Raw genomic sequence first — 15,630 nt, forward strand, 5'->3', positions numbered from 1 at the left:
AAACACCCTGGATTAAAGTTGGAGTCTTAGATCAACAAATTAGAGGTTAGGTGTCCTTGGCAAGCTGCCATCTATGGTTTTTTTGCCCGGAAAGTGGAACAAATGCCTGCTACACTCAAGTCATTGGGAAAATTAAGTGGGATTAGATTTACTGAATGAAAATCATAAAATCCTATACAGCTGTGAAGGCCTGCTATCTACTCATTTAATCAGTTATCTTCAAAATAGTTACAGCTGTACAACCAGATTCTGCAGCTAGTCGTCTACAACATGTGCAGAGGAAACGTGTTAGAAATATATATCAGAATATCCAGCTATTCTTGAGTATATGAGAGTTCATTTCCCTTACTTACCAAGGAGAGGAAACTTACCTGTCCAACCAACTTAGTAGTGAAACTTAACTTTTTAAGTGTCACTTGATTTCTCCATAGTTCTCCCTCCATCTTCTCACTTCCACAGTTTTTATTTCCATTGTTGGTTTACATGAGCTCCAGGAGCAAACTGTCTAATGTCCCTTCCTTGCTTCCATGGCTCATCAATCTCTCTCCCCTTCCGCTGCCTGGATGGTTTTGCTGTTCTTCCTTTCCTCTCCTGACCTATTCTACATTAGGGTAAAATGAGAGACAGTCTCCACAGACGATAATGAATATTGATCCTCCAATTTAGCCCCAAACACCTACAGCGGCAGTAGATCGATTTAAAGAACATTCAGGTGTGAGAAAACCAAATCGTCACACTAAAAACAGCCAGCTGCGTTTTGATGAAACTACGTCTTCAGCTGTTTGAATGCTGTCCTCTTCTGCAGACTTTTAAACTAAAATCATATCATGGCTTTACTGCTTTGGGCTCCACATATTTGCCTGAAAAGAAGAGAATAATGTAAACATTTTAAAGTTATAGGGGCTTCATTATTAAAACACAATGGGAAAAAAAAGTATGCAGGTAAACTTTGGTATTCTCCTCTGCTTTCGTTCAGTATCAAATTCACATAGGGATTTGATAGTTTAAAAAAAATCTTGAAGTAGGGGCACCTGAGTGCCTTAGTGGGTTAAGCTTCTGCCTTTGGCTTAGGCCATGATCTCAGGGTCCTGGGATCAAGCCCTGCATGGGGAGGGGGGGGGGGTCTCTGCTCAGCAGGGAACCTGCTCCCGGCCAACCCCACCTGCCTCTCTGCCTACTTGTGATCTCTCTCTCTGTAGTATAAATTAAAAAAAATGTTTTTTAAAAAAATTGAAATATCCAGACTACTATTTGTAAGTTTTCTTGTTATTGTCTCGCATGACCTAGCTAATTTCTTGAGGACATTTCTGCTAGGCCCCCCATATCACAGTCTCTGAAAGACTTTTGTAGCTCTGATAGAGTTTCCAGTGTTTAAAAAAATTAAACATTATGCAGTTTTAAAAAATAAGGGGCTGGCCTTGGTTTCAAAATATATGAAGTTATTGGACAATATCCAGAGACTGTATGCCATGAATATGTCTCTCTATTCCTCTGGTTAAATAGCTTTTCCTCCCACATTTTGCTGGGCATATGATGGTCCCATTAAGCTCGCTCATAGTTTCCCTATTGTTTACTATTCTTCCCTGCACCATCTCTGCGCCTGTGTAAAATATAAGCTCTCTTGAAGACACAGGTCAAAGGTGAATTCCTCCATAAAGCCTTTCCTGATTCTCGAGTAGGAATTGATCTTTCCCTCCTTTGATTTTCTGAAAATTTTTAACCTATTTAGTGCAAATTGTCTTATACAAATGTAACTACTAAGGCAGATTACAGATTCTTTCAGGAGAGAGACTTGGTCTATCTTGTCATCCTCTATATGCCCTAATACAATGAGTAGCTAATCCTCATTGTTAGTAAACGTGTAGGAATAACTTTAACCAAATAAATTTATTGAGTAAAATGATAACTAGATGAAAGAGTTATACCACAGTTATATTACAATAGATATGATGTCTCATTTCCAATGATGAAAATAGAATGAAAGTCCCAATGAGGTAGTACCAAGACAGACAAAAACTTGCTAAAGATGGGAAAGCAAACTAACTTTCATTGAACACTATGTTAGCGCCCTGTGGCTTCCATAACAAATGACAACAAATTGGGTAACTAGAAACAAAACAGAAATGCATTCTTTCAGCATTCTAGACACCAGAAGTCCAAGATCAGTTTCACTGTGTTGGTATCAAGGTATCAGCAGGGCTGCACTCCTTTTGGAGGCTCCTGGGGAAAATGCATTCCTTCCTCCTTCAGCTTTTGGTGGCAGCTGATGTTCCCTGGTTTATGGGCCACATTCCTCTAATCAGCCTCCATAGTCACACTGCCTTCTTCTCTTCTGTGTCAAAACCATCTGCCTTGGGTTTTTTTGCTTTGTTTTAATGGCCACTAGTGCTTGCATTTTTCGGCCCATGCAGATAAGCCAGAATAATTTTCCCATCTCAAGAATCATAACTTGGGCTATAAAGATCCTTTTTCCTAACATTTACAGGTTCCAGGGATTAGAGCCTTAGTATTCAGCCTACAATAAAGATCAACTAGACATGCTCCTCTGGATGGTTTTACTCCCCTCTGTATAGTTTGTGAAGAAACTAATTGCTGTTCTGATTTGATAGGTGAGACCACTGAAGTCCCAGACATTGGGTGACTTACCTAAAGTTACATATAGTCAGTGGTTAGATAATTGATTCAAACCTAGATCTGTCTGGCTCCAACTTGATTTTGTTTTTTCGTTATATCCTAGCTTTTTAAGTCCTAGACACACAGTAGATTCCTAATAAATGTTTGTTGATACAAAAGGAAACCTTTAGCGAGATTTTGAAGTTTGCTGCTTTATCATTTTGTCACCATTTCTAAAAGTTCATTGATTTTTAAAGCACTTGTATATATCAGATGTCTCTTCAGAAAGTGTTTTCAAATACGAGTGCAGTGTTGTCTCCAAATGGATCATCACTGAGAATTAGAGGCAGTTTTGTCAAGGTAATTCAACATAAGGGATGTCAAGATTTCATGTAGCAAATAAAAAAAAGAATCGAAATTTGAGTGGGTGAAAATATGTACCCAAGTCGTTAGTCTACAAAGCCTGAAAACACACAGCTGCAATACAATCCAGGATGACTGGGAATATGCTAGATTATCTCTGTGAAGTAATGACATTTCTGAACATAAGGTTAAAACTCAAACAATGTTACATATTTGCCCTGATTTCCCCTAAGTCCTAGATCCTTGTAAAACAGTATTACTGGACTCTGATAATACAGTATATGTTTTCTAGGGAACGTTTTAAAAACTTCATTTGGTGAAGTGATTTTTAAAACTTCAGGAAGCACCAATGGGCACTTCCACTCCACTAGTTTATGCTACTTAATGTAAAAACACCGGTTTTCTTGGCCCATAAAGTCACGTATTGTCTGTTGCTGATGTAACAAGTTACCACAGATTCAGCACAGACTTACCATGAGAGCTGCTTATTATGTTAAAGTTCTGTAAGTCAGAAGCGTACACACATTGCTCATCTCATTCTCTACTTCTGGTTTCAAAGAGCCAAATTCTTGGCAGGACTGCATTGCTTTCTAGAGACTTTGGATTTTAATTCACTTCCAAGCTAGTTCAGGATGCACCAGAATTCAGTTTTCTGTGGCCGTCAAACTGATGTTCCTGCTTCTTTGCTCACTGCTGACTGGGAGTCACCCATGTTTTCTAGAAGCTGCCTGCATTTCTTGGGTCAGAGCCCCCTTCCTCCATAATCAAAGACTGCAATTGTGGATTGAGTTCTTCTCATGCTTTGACTATCTCTGACATCCCTTTTGGTCTCATAGCTCCTCTGCTGTCTCCCACCACATATTTTTCTATTTTCCTCTTCTAATGTTAAGGCTCCATGTGATTATATCAAGTCTACCAGGATAAGCTCTCTTTCTTAAGGTCAGTTGGTTCATAATCTGAATTTAATCTGCAAAGTCCCTTTACAGAAATGACTAGAGTAGTATTTGATTGAATAACCAGCTACAGGAATCTTTGGAGAACAATTTTCTTTTTAAGATTTTATTTATTTATTTGAGAGAGAGAGAGAAGGAGAGAGAGAGACAAGTGGGGATGGGGAGAGGGAGAAGCAGGCTCCCTGCTGAGCAGAGAGCCTAATTCGAGGCTCCATCCCAGGACTCTGGGATCATGACTTGAGCTGAAGGCAGATGCTTAACTGACTGAGCTGCCCAGGTGCCCCTGGAGAACATTTTTAGAATTATTCCTAAAGCAAGGTTTGGAGTCTCAACTAAAGTGTACTTTTATTCTTAATTTTCGATTTCTAGCTTTCAAAGATCAGATTACTCAGTAAGGAATTAACAGTACCAGAAACATGGAATTAACCACCTATTTTCCTGAATAGAGCTGAAAGATAGAACATTTGAAGGTTCAGACACACTTATGCAGCCACATTTCCATTTCATATATGAATACTACCAGATGGGAAGCAAAGGTTAGACTCAGTTCTTTTTGAAAATCACTTATTGTCAAAAGCTTGTATGTCTAATGCACTAGCTATAATAAACATGCACTATGTTCAAATGGAAAAAAAAAAAAGTACTTACCAAAATCTTTAAGATAAGAATTGACAGAACCAGGTGCTTACTGACAAAGGATAGTAAAATACTTTTCTCTAAGAGGTAGGTCACCTCAGCATTATCAAAGTGTCTTAACTTGGAGATAAGTCTTCTATTCCTTTCAGTTGCTGATTTGGATACATTCTAGGTGGTGATAAGGGAACCTTCTCCAAGAGCCAATTAGACATTGAAAGATAACTCTTGAGGTGATAAAATAATTATTCCATTTACTAACATAGAAAAACATCATACCACTCAAGAACCTGGCTATATTACCCCATCTTAGTTTCTTGAAGTCAATGTTCTTATAAACAGAGTATGAGTGCAAGTGATGTAGGAACAAAGCTTTTTAAGAGTTGGTGATTTTTTTCCACTTAATTTCCCCTTTAGCTGGCTGGACACTGAGTTTCAGATAGCAAGGAGGTGTGAGGGGATGAGTGAGCCACAAGAGGGAGGGAGCCTAAGTCACTGGATCCCCACATGGAGAAGACCTCCTATCAACCAGGAACACCTGCACTGGATGGTTAGGTGAGTTAGAAATACATTCTGTTGTGATTAGGTCTTTATACCCTTTGGATCTGTTCTTCCCAGCAGCTGATATTATCCACACTAATACCTCTTGCATTTATCTTCCTCTGGAATTCATAGCATCAACTTCATGTGGCAAGTCCTCTACTCTCTGACACTTTAGACTGCATAAATCCTTATCACTCTCAAACTGTTTTCAAGGATATTGTTTATGTTATAAAGATCAAGAGTATATTTTGGAACTCAGAGCTGAGAATTTGAAACAAATACTGAAATACTTTGTGCATTATTTCACCTGGAGCAAAGCATGTTAACCTTGTTTTGTTTTGCTTTGTAGTTTTAATAATGGAAGGGCTACAGAGCAAAGAGCAAAATTAAGAGTAGTAAAAAAAATATACATGGACAAGAATTACTATTTCGTACAAGTTTAACTCAATAGAATTCTCAGCATGAAATTAAATTCAAGATGAAGGGAAGGAAAACACAGATCTCCTTTTAGGTGGAGAGGGTCTATATTTAAAGATCTATTATAATGCAGAATTTAAACATGCTTACATTTGCCATGTTGTCCTTCTGGAAAGTGAAGGTAATTTTTGGGTCCCAGTAAAGCAGATCAGTGAGTGCTAGTACCTAAAGTAATGGGTCCATGCTGATTTTATGACTAATTCTAGTCACTAGAAAGAGTATATTATTTAAAGAGTAAGGATTTTAAGAAAAATATTTAAAGAGTAAGGATTTTAAGAAAAATATTTTACAAAGAAAACAGACCAAATATAATTTGTAACCATAGTCACTCCTTAATCTAAATTTAGTCTTTTATAAATGATATTTACACTTACCATTATTTACAAAATCATGTAATTGATTATTTTTAGAAGACAATGAACATTTCTGTAAATGGAGGCAAATTGTATTAAGTTCACACAACACTGGATTACAGTTAACTGCAAGGAGACTGATGAAGGTGGTGGGAACTTAGATTCAAATAATCAGAATGTTCATTAGGAAAACAGTCTTAATAATTTGATTCTTAAATCACATCATTTTAATACTATTTATTCAAGTCACATAACAATAATTTATTATTGTACAAGAAACAATGGTGATATGTTGCAGGTGTAGAAGACATGTTGGAGAAACAAGGTATAAGTCTCTGTTCTCATACTGCTTACTTTCTGATAAAGACAAACAGGTGGGTTGTCTGGGTGGCTCAGTAGGTTAAGCATCTGCCTTCTGCTTAGGTCATGATCCCAGGATCCTGGGATGGAGCCTTACTTTGGTTTCCTTGCTTAGAGGGAAGCCTGCTTCTCCCTCTGCTTCTGCCCTTCCCCACTCATGCTCTCTCTTGCTCACTCTATCTTAAATAAATAAATAATAAGACAGAAAGAAAAGGAAGCAAGAAAATAGAGAAAGGAAGGAGGGACAAAGAAAAGCGAGTCTCAAATGTTGACTGAATTAATTGAAAAATAATAAAAAAGAAATGCACAAGTGAATACTAATGAAAATGTTTTAAGTAGATTAGTTGGGCTTTAATTAAGGAAACAGAGCCACTCTGAATATTATGCACTCAGGAATTTATCATCAGAATGAGACATAAGTAAGTATCTACAAAGGGGAGCTGGAAAATTGCAAGTCATTATAAGTCGCTGAGTCAGTGGTCAAAAAGAAGAGAAAAATTCAGAGTGAGGATACACTGGAAGCCCCCAGCCCCTCCACAACTGCCTTTCTCTGCCTCCTACTATGGTGAGTTTGATGACTTTAGGGAGTTGATGGCTGCTGATTCATTGGTTCAAATCTTATGCAAATTTCTATTGTGAACAATGCCACGCTGGAACTATACAGGAAGGATGATTCTGGAAACCGTAGTTCTAGATTAGCCAACATTCCCACTGGGATTTTTTGAGTGTACATAATTTCACTTTTATCTGTGCTATGTGGTATCTATATTTCCTATTTATAATGTGTTATTTCAAAATAAAGTCATTAACAAAATAAATTACTTTTGGAAATGATATTAAAATCAAAGCAAGTACAGAGCTATAAAGTTATAAAATCCTCTTTGAGTCTCCTCCTGGTAATTTTGCATGTTGCTCTGTATATTCATCAAGTGCTTTGCACTTGGCAAATATCCTTTCAAATTCTCATGAAATCCTCATAGGTAGTTGCAATTTGCCAGAGCATTTCTCTCCTGCTTTTCTAAAAGAAAGAAAGAAAGAAAGAGAAGCAGTAAAGTGAAATGAGGGGGAAATGTATGCAAATGTCCGGGTTGAGGTAAAGCCCCACAAGATGCTAGCCTAATGACCAATCTACTCACTGGCCTATGCGGTGAAAACAATTTTCTCTGCTGCAGAAAGTCAGAATAGACACCAAGGGGTGGCATCAGTTGATCTGTAAGTGTAACATTTACTCTTTCCTTAAATGCATGAAATAGATCTATACAATTCAGATCATTTTTCTAGAGAATGTTAAGGACTGACAACCACATCCAAAACCCTGGCAATCTTCATAGCATGAAAATAACTCATTGCACACTTTAAACTGAGTGGGCTTGCACATGATTTAATAAGGGCAATTTTGGATGTTTCAGTATGAATTGCCTTTATTTTAGCAATTTTCTGGAGCCCAACTATGCCATTTATATTATTTTATCCTCTGGTAATCAATAGCCATCCAAAGTCAACTAGTTTGATTTTTTTTTCAACATAACTAATCTATTGTATTTAGATAATGCTTATAATGAAAACAAAGCAATTTGAATTGGAAAGTATTTGATTTTGAAGACAAACCCTTAAAGCTGATGTACAGTTAAAATAAATAGAAATTGTTTTATTTCCAAATCTAACATCATCAAAATCCTGTAAGATTATATAATCAATGGAACACTTAAAATTGACAGTTGCTCTAAAATTGAAATGGAGAAATACCGTGTTTTCTTCTAAAGAATCACTACTTTAAGGTCAGACTATTTTTTTCCTCTACATCTATCAAGTAGATTTAGAGTGTGTATTAAAATGAAAGTAACCTATATATATCAAGTTTAGAGATGGATGGGAAAAGGCCTCAACAGGACGTCAATTGCATATCAAAGTCAATAATTTTACAAAATGTGGAGCTTCAAGTAAAAAAGTACTTTAGCAAACTTACTATTTAGGTGCTTACTGCTTTATTCTTTGGTTAACAGCCAAAAACCATTATTCCTTTTGTTAGTAATAAAAAAAAAATGTCTATACAAGTTGTTGGTAGTGACCCTCCCTGGAGTAAAAACAATCTACACAGTGGTTGTCTTTGAGTAAAATACTAAGAAAGTGTGTATTTGGAAAAGTATAATATGGAAATGATCACACCAGAGAGAAGAAAGTTGACAATAACCAAGTTTGCTGCAGGGGTTTTTTGTTTTGTTTTGTTACTGTTTTTTGTTTTTTGTTATTGTTGTTGTTGTTTTGCTTTGTTTTTTGTTTTGCTTTGTTTTGTTTTTATTAACATATAATGTATTATTTGCCCGAGAGGTACAGGTCTGTGAGTCATCAGGCTTACATATTTCACAACACTCACCATAGCACATCCCCTCCCCAATGTCCATAACCCAACCACCCTATCCCTCCCTCCCTACCTCCAGCAACCTTCAGTTTGTTTCCTGAGATTAAGAGTCTCTTATGGTTTGTCTCCCTCCTGCTCCCATCTTGCTTCATTTTTTTCCTTCCCTTCTCCCCACACCCCCTCCTCCCTGCCTCTCAAACTCCTCATATTGGAGAGATCTGCTGTTTTTAGAGGGAACACTCGGTCTCACAATTATAGTTCCGTATTCTGTAGTGACAGTGACAATGAAGACGCCTTTTTTAATACCAAAGAACACAAAGCTGGATTAATACATTGAACAAGTTTCAAAAACTGCATTAGGTTTGGTTTCTTCACCCATAAATATGGATTAATTCTTACTTACTTCTAAGAATTGTGAAAATTAAATGAAATAATCCATGAGAAAATATCGAACATCTATTGATACTTGGTGTGTATACCCTGAATGATTATTTTCTTCCCTTTTTTTTTTTTGAGGTTTACTGATTATGGTATGATTTACAAAGTTAACTTACTTGCTAAAGAGGATGCACTTCAGTATATAAAGAACCAGTAGGAATTCTGAGAACAAATGTCAGATGGCCTTACATGCAATCCATTTTCATTTCTAATACACCAACTTTTTTCCTTCCCAAAGCAGGAAAGATTACTGTCACAGGATTAAAAAAAAAAAAAAAAAAAGTCACTACTCTCTAAGACCTGTATAAGACCCGTGTTTCCTAACTCCCAATGTAGGCTACCACTTAAAATTATTTGACAAAACTGGGAACTATAATCCATTTATCCTGATGTGATTTCTGTGTCTCTCACCACCTTTTCTATTCACTGACCAAGATGGCCTTAACATTCCCCTCAGCTTGACTAAATTTTGGGCAGGTCTCTTCCTGACTATAGGCCCTTAATCTCCCTTTTCTTAGAGTGGTTACTTTAAATGCTCATAATTGCAAATTCTTTATCTACGCTTTTGGAAATGTAGGTAAATCCTCTCCCAACCTCTAGCCAGTTTTACAATCCAGGAATGTCTTTTTAAAGAACCTGGGAGTCATCTCTGAAAGTGTAACCATCAAGAAAGATAGTACCCCTGTCTCCCATTGAAGAATAGAAGCCTAGCTTGATAAGTACCTATTAGCAAATGCAGGTGGCTTAATCACAAAGATTTTCAAACTCAGGATTGATTCAGTGTACTGGGCACATTCCACTGACCAACCTCCAGTACTTTTTCACTAGTTTATCTCAGCATTTACAATCCTCTTACTTTTTTTTTTTTTTTTTTTTTTTTTTAGATTTTTAAAATTTATTCATTACAGAGAGTGAGAGATGAGTGGAAGGTGCAAAAGGAGAAGGAAAATCAGACTCCAGGCTGAGCAGGGATCCCCATGCAGGGCTTGATGCCAGGACTGACCTGAGCCAAAGGCAGACACTGAACCAGCTGAGCCACCCAGGAAACCATCCCTCTAACCTTTTGATTCAGGGAAGTAGAGTTCAGTCTCTCTCCCTGTAGCAAGTCAAAGGGTCTTCATTTTCCTGCTTAACTCTGGTGCACGTTTTCTTTGATAGTCCCTTCTTACCGACTAAGTTCGTAGTTCATAATTAAAATAACACCCTTGCCACTATTGTCAACTCATTTTCCCCTCTTTTGCGCAACCCCCAAATCCATATAATCAGCCCCTTCAGTGCTTTGTTTGGAGAAAAACACACATCCAGCTGACTCACTTCACCCTGATGCTGTTGACCTCATGTTCTAGAACACAAAAAACAACCTCAAGGGATACTGATTTATAGAGTAAAGCCCCAATTTTGTTAATGTACAATAAAGAATGTATCCTTCCACTTACCAGAAAGCATGTTAACAAGGCACGTTAACGGGGCGTTTGGGTGGCCCAGTGGGTTAAAGCCTGCTCCTTTGGCTCAGGTCATGATCCCAAGGTTCTGGGATCGAACCCCGCACTGGGCTCTCTGCTCAGCAGGGACCGTGCTTCCTCCTCTCTCTCTGCCTGCCTGCCTGCCTCTCTGCCTACTTGTGATCTGTCTGTCAAATAAATAAATAAAATCTTAAAAAAAACCAAAACAAAACAAACAAAAAAAACACGGCACGTTAACCTCTAATATCTCCTCCACGGGCAATCTTCTATAGAGAACTGTGATGCTGAGACATTCTTCCTCTCCCAAGACGAGAGTTGGTTCTCTCCCCTTGGTGCAATCTGGGAACTCAGGGGGAGCCCCCTGCTGCTGTAGTCTGAGGGAAGCAAGAAGAGTTGGAGAGACCCCCACCCACCCATTCACCTATACCCCTCTTAGGTTCACCAGCTTCTTCAAAGTGATACAATTAAAGGGACTATATCTTCATTAAATTTTGTGAAGACAGTAAAGATATTAATGTAAATTTAGAAAAATCCAACCTTACATTCAGTTGTTTTAGAGGAAGTGATAATTTTAAACATTTACATTAAATTGATCTTTTTCACTGGATTGGTCCAAATGATTCCAAGCATAAAAGAATAGATCAATTTTTAATTGTTTACAAAAGGCGAATCTGGTCAGTCCTGGCCAAGGTTAACAAAAGAAAAGGCAAAACTTAATTGGTTTAGTGTGGACTTCAACCTTGGAAAGACTGGGAAGATGATTCAGATGAAGACACATGGAATTTTGATCACTTCTCTGAGAAGAACAACATGGGTGGTGATTAGGATGTAGATTTATCAGTAGCTGGAGCAGGCAATGATTCACAAGACAGCAATGATGCCAGCTCTGGAGTAAAGAATGTTGTCATCACCAGATTTTGAGAATGAAAAATCACTTCTCTTCAAGATTTCATAATTGAGAGAATTCCTGAGTCAGTAGCTCTAAAAGCAGATGCTGTATTTGCCTCTGTTAACCCATTTTTCACTGTCTCTTTTTTAAAAGGCTTCACCAAGGGTTGCTCTGTATCATTGAATGAGGCAATTCTAAGTCAGCTAAGGCAATAACTTAATGCATGAACTTTCCCTGGACTTCCATGATACTGTTGAAGTCCTAGGCAATTGATAACAGCCATTGTGATAAATAAAAGCATTTTATCTCAGTCTTCTTTATTTCATAATACAGATACTGACATGACAGGAAGCTCTTGGCTTAGAAGAAAGATAACTAAATTCTGGGTTTTAGAACATGGAATCAAAATGATTAATGAAACAAATTGTTTGATACCTTAAACTGGTACTTGTTCCTTTAGTATATCCTCCAGAATTATTAATGTTTTATTTTTCAAAAAATTTACTTCATGTTATTATAAGTAATCACTTGTCAGTATTTCAGATGTATCTTAGCTAAAATTAGTGAATGTCCTAATATCAATGTGAAAACTAATATATCTTAGCTAAAACTAGTGAATGTCCTAACATCAATGGTTTTGAGGCCTGTACATTTGGTATTGTTTGACCCTGAATCTTTTATATCTCTTAGCATGGAGGACAAAGAAAGGCTATATGTTGTTGTTTGAGGGTCTGTACATCTAGACCAATTTTGCATTTGGCAAATGAGTGAAAAAAAATTGATACACTATTGGACCTTTTAATTTCTTTTTTTGATTCAGCTTTCCCAGGCTGAAAGCGTCAATTTATGTTCACGATGATGTTCTTTTTTTTTAATTGTCTACATTCTTTCTAATATACTGTTGGAAGACCCACCCCAAAAAAAAAGAAAAGAGAAGAGAAGAAATGAAAAGAACCATGATGCTAAATTCCTGCACTTAAACTCCTATAATTGTTACCAGATTAATTACTTTCCAGATTAAGTCCAAAGTCCTTATGCAATTACTATTAAATATCTCATCTCAAAATCAACTTAATTTTCTATAATTCAGCTTAATTTCTCTCTCTATTTTATCACTGTGGGTGAAACATCTCAGTTCCTTCAAGGGTCATCACTGTTCCCCATACTCACCTCCCAGGGCTTTGTCACAGTACTAGAGTCTTATGTAGTATCAAGGCAAGAGTTGAGAGGAGGAGGACAATGTACTCCTTGACTTTGTTGCAGTAATTTGACAATGAAATATAGATTACCACGTTGATTGGGGCACTCCAGGTCCAGTGACTTGAACTATTCTGTGCAAGATGGACCACAGAATATATTGGAGAAATTGTCCAGGGCTCCATCTTCCTAGACACACCACAGAGCTTTCTGTGGTGACTTGCTAGATCCCCTGAGATCTGCCAGACCCACCAACACCTCTCTCTTTTTTTCTCTCTTCATGTTTTTCTCACTTTTTCCCTTCCTACCTCTCTCTATCTCTATGTATCTCTCTACCTTCTTTTCTCTCTATAGTTCAGGGGATATCTTTTTATTTTGGGGGGGTTCATAGATGGGAGCCTTCTGCCTCCCTTGGCTTCCTTCAATAACCATTGTTTATATGAGGAATTCTCTCCCTAGTTGATGCTTATAGGTTCTGGAAATAAAAATTATTAGGACTTACAGGTCTTGTCCTGTTTTCCTTTCTACCATATCCCACTTACAAAACAATGAGCACAGAACCCACTAGTTTCCTGAATGGAGAAGCAGGTAAAGGTGGAAAAATTATGCCTTAATATCACTACTACAAGATTTGTAATTGTACTTTCACTGCATCTCCTCACTCATATGCATTTTCCTTACATTCTTATAACATCAGATGGCTCATAGCTTCTTGAATTTGCTCATTTGTATTTCCTAATCTTTGAATAGCTGTGTTCGTCCTGTGTCTGCTTAGAATGACTCTTCACGTGTAAGCAGAAATGTGTGCAATATGATGCAAGAGAAGGAGATAAAGATGCCTCTGCCATCACCTCTATATGTAGATGTATCACCCTTCTCCCAGAGGATGGAAGCTATTTGGCCATGAACCAATTAAGAAGTCAGTGTAAAGCTCTGCATAAAATGGTAGCAAAATTAATAATTTTTACCAGATAAAAACAAACCTATGTATCTATATACATATATCTTTATATATTCACAGGTATGTATATGTTTATATACAAGCATACCAAACATATATGTATTTTTAGAAGTGGGACATCTTGTTTAACGTTTGCAAGGATCTGTTGACCATTTTGTAAACCCTGTAACATACATGAATACTACTTAGAAGACTTCTACTTAACATATATTTACCTCAAACTTTTTATATATAATGAGCTGTCATCTTAGTATTCTGTCACCAACCTTTTAGACATGTTACAACTCATTACTCCCCAATTTATATTAAATACTTGATAAGTTTTGAGAGACTGATTATTCACTTGATAGTAATTGTGACCGCATCAGCGTTACCAACAGAGCCTCCACAAATCATTTCTTTCTGTGACTTACCTTTGAAGATGGATAAATACATGTTTTGTGAAGATGATGATTACTTTCAATATCATACAGTGACATTTTCTGATCTTACTCCTAAATTCTGAGGATGGAGTCGCCTATGAGTTTAGAATTCATCTAAAGAGACCCCTATTTAAACCCCTTTGGGAAAGAGTTTTTAATAGTAAGAACTTAGAGGGACACCTGGGTGGCTCAGTTGGTTAAGCCTCCATGTTTGGCTCAGGTCATGATCCAAGAATCCTGAGATCAAGCCCCGTGTAGTATAGGGCTCCCTGCTCAGTGGGGAGTCTTCTTCTCCCTTTCTCTTTGTCCCTCCCCCAATCATGCTCTCTCTCTCTCTCAAATAAATAAATAAATAAATAAAATCTAAAAAAAATTATAAAAACTTTGATGTAGCCATCTACAGTGTGTATCTTTATATAACCTTTATTTTCATGGTTATCAACTACAGGTAGAACCTAGAGATTCTTCTAGGTTCATTGGTCTACTCCTCTGACTTGGTTCTTGGCATCTATTCTGAATCTCTTTAAGGTTATTACTGATGTTATGTTACTGAATTGTATGAACATCTTCTGGTTCTTATTTTTACCTGGCATCACTGTCAGGCTATTTTGCCCTAGGTTGACCATTATTTCTCAGAGAAGCAGCTCTTTCAGTAATCAGACACTGAAAAGTTAACCTTCACCTGTCAAGGATTCAATCAAGACTCCTTGCAATGAAAGACATTTTCCTTTATTTTTAAAGTTTTTAATGCCAGTATAGTTAATATCAAGTGTTAAATTAATATTAGTTGGAAAATATAGTGATAATTCAATAATTCCATACATCACCTGGTGTTCATAAGAAGTGCTCTCCTTAATCCCCACTCCCTGTTTCACCCATCCCCTTTTTACCTACCCTCTGGTGACCATCAGTTTATTCTCTATAGCTAAGGCTCTGTTTCTTGGTTTCTCTCTCTCTCTCTCTTTGTTCCTTTGGTTGTTTGTTTCGTTTCTTAAATTCCCCATGTGAGTAAAATCATACAGCCTTTGTCTGAAAGACATTTTTCTTGATTGGGGTTCTACTCATACAGCCTTAAATTTGCCATTCCCCACCTCTTACTCTTTAATTCCAACCACACCAGTTTCCTCATGTCTTGAGTTTTTACAAATGCTACTCCTCTCTGTAAAGCCCTTTCCACATCCTTCACATCTAACATACAGCACAGGGATCTTGCAAGCCATCTCTATGCACCCACAGTTATTCTCCTTCCCTTGTCTGGGTCTCTGTCTTCTCATCTCCAAGAACTTCCTCTGTGACAGTAAATTTAAAAAAAAAAAATTTCTAAGATTTTATTTGTTTGACAGAGAGAGAGAGAGAGAGCACGCATAATCGGAAGGAGTGGGGGAGCAGGGTCCCCTGCTCAGCGGGGAGCCCCACATAGGACTCCATCCTAAAATCCTGAGATCATGACGTGAGTCAAGGCAGACAACTGACTGAGCATTGAAGCACCTCTAAATTGTTTTATTATCTGTTTATTTATTGGTTTTTCCATTAGATAGTAAGTTCTTTTGTATAGTTTAGGCACTTGCAAAGCATACCTGTTCAATAAATGATAAATAGATTAATA

At 37.2% G+C, this 15,630-nt stretch overlaps 1 pseudogene; it reads left to right on the forward strand.

Moving 5' to 3' along the window:
* The first annotated feature begins 5,069 nt into the window (after positions 1-5,069).
* LOC116589327 lies at positions 5,070-11,479 on the forward strand (annotated as a pseudogene).
* Positions 11,480-15,630: the final 4,151 nt, after the last annotated feature.

Source organism: Mustela erminea, chromosome 4 (assembly GCF_009829155.1).
Source record: "Mustela erminea isolate mMusErm1 chromosome 4, mMusErm1.Pri, whole genome shotgun sequence".
Taxonomy (NCBI): domain Eukaryota; kingdom Metazoa; phylum Chordata; class Mammalia; order Carnivora; family Mustelidae; genus Mustela; species Mustela erminea.